This window comes from Homarus americanus, unplaced genomic scaffold (assembly GCF_018991925.1).
Source record: "Homarus americanus isolate GMGI-L3 unplaced genomic scaffold, GMGI_Hamer_2.0 scaffold1024, whole genome shotgun sequence".
NCBI classification, from domain to species: domain Eukaryota; kingdom Metazoa; phylum Arthropoda; class Malacostraca; order Decapoda; family Nephropidae; genus Homarus; species Homarus americanus.
The window spans coordinates 3,123,457-3,124,983 of NW_024715228.1; positions in this window are offsets into that span (position 1 = coordinate 3,123,457).

The window sequence follows — 1,527 nt, forward strand, 5'->3', positions numbered from 1 at the left end:
ACTATCGCCCTTCTTGAAGATAGGACTCACATAAGCCACTTTCCATTCACTGGGGACCATTTGTTCATCCAGGCATTTACAAAACAGAATCTTCAGGGGCTCTGCAAGCTCGTTGCACAGCTCTCTTAGCACTCTAGGATGCACCATGTCAGGTCCGGGACTCTTATGGACCTTTAGCCTGGACAGTTTATTTCTAATACCCTCTTCTGTGAACACAATGTGGGTCAGTGCTGTGTCGAACCGTCTGTCCTCAAACGCAGGAAGGTTAGTTGCATCCTCTCTTGTGAACACTGAGGAAAAGAAGCTGTTCAATGCCTCAGCTTTATCCTGGTCAGAATCTGCGTAACTACCATCTTCAAGCCTCAGGTCTGATACTCCTACTCGCGTTTTCAATTTCGACTTTGCATAGCGGTAAAACGCCTTTGGGTTTGACTTGACCTCGCGTGCAACCAGACTCTGGAACTCCTTTTCAGCCCTCCTACACTCTATCTTTGCTTGGTTTCTGGCTCTTGCATACATCCTCCTGTCCTGCTCATCGTTTGACCCAACCCACGTCAAGTACTGGGCATGCACTGGCTCCTGAATGTATCTGAACCTGATCCAGTGTTGGTCAAGTCTGGTCTTGAAAGAGCTCACACTCGGTTCCGTCACAACACTCTCTAGTAGATAGTTCCAAGAGTTCACATCTCTGAAAAAGTTACACCTCACAGTTTTCTGGACTTGTGGCTTCAACTTTGAGCTGTGACCCCTTGTGGGGCGAGCGTTCGCCAACTACAGGTAAGGACACTCGACTGAGTAGTGCCCTTTGAGTTGTTTATACACCTCAATTAGGTCCCCCCTTGCCCGTCTGTTGTATAAGCTAGGCAATTGCAGGCGCTCTAATCTCCCAAGGTAGCTGAGGTGCCGAATTGCTGGCACCACCCTGATGGCCCTCCTTTGGACATTTTCAATCAACTGAGTCCCTAGCTAAATATACACTTCAAGTTATCAAGCTTTAAAAACAAAAAGTTTGAGTTTAAAGAAGAATTTATCGAGTCCTTGTTTTATTTTACGCGCGAAATGGAAATATATATATATATACTAGCAGAAACGCTAGGCCACGGTAGGACGCCACCCTCCGGGAGGCTCCACATTGTCTCACTGTAGTGCATTAGGGTAGACCACATTTTTGGTTTTGTCATTAGGAGTAAGTATGTACAGATTTTTGCCAGTTCCCACTCTGGAGCATCCAACATAGAACTGTCCATGAGAGAAGCAAGAAAACACCAGGTTTAGGCCAACCATCTTTAGGGACTGTCCTTTGTGTTTGTAGATGGTCATTTTTTTTTAATGTTAGTGGAAAAAATTTCTTTACGAAGGATGAAATACTCGAAAGATATTCATTCAAATTTACATCTCGTGGACAGTTTTGAACCTTCGCCAAATTTGTGACAACCTTATTAACTACTAAAGCCTTTAGTTTAATTCACTCAAACAAATCGGTGTAATGAAGTCATTCTAAGTGGATATACTAAATAAAAGAACATA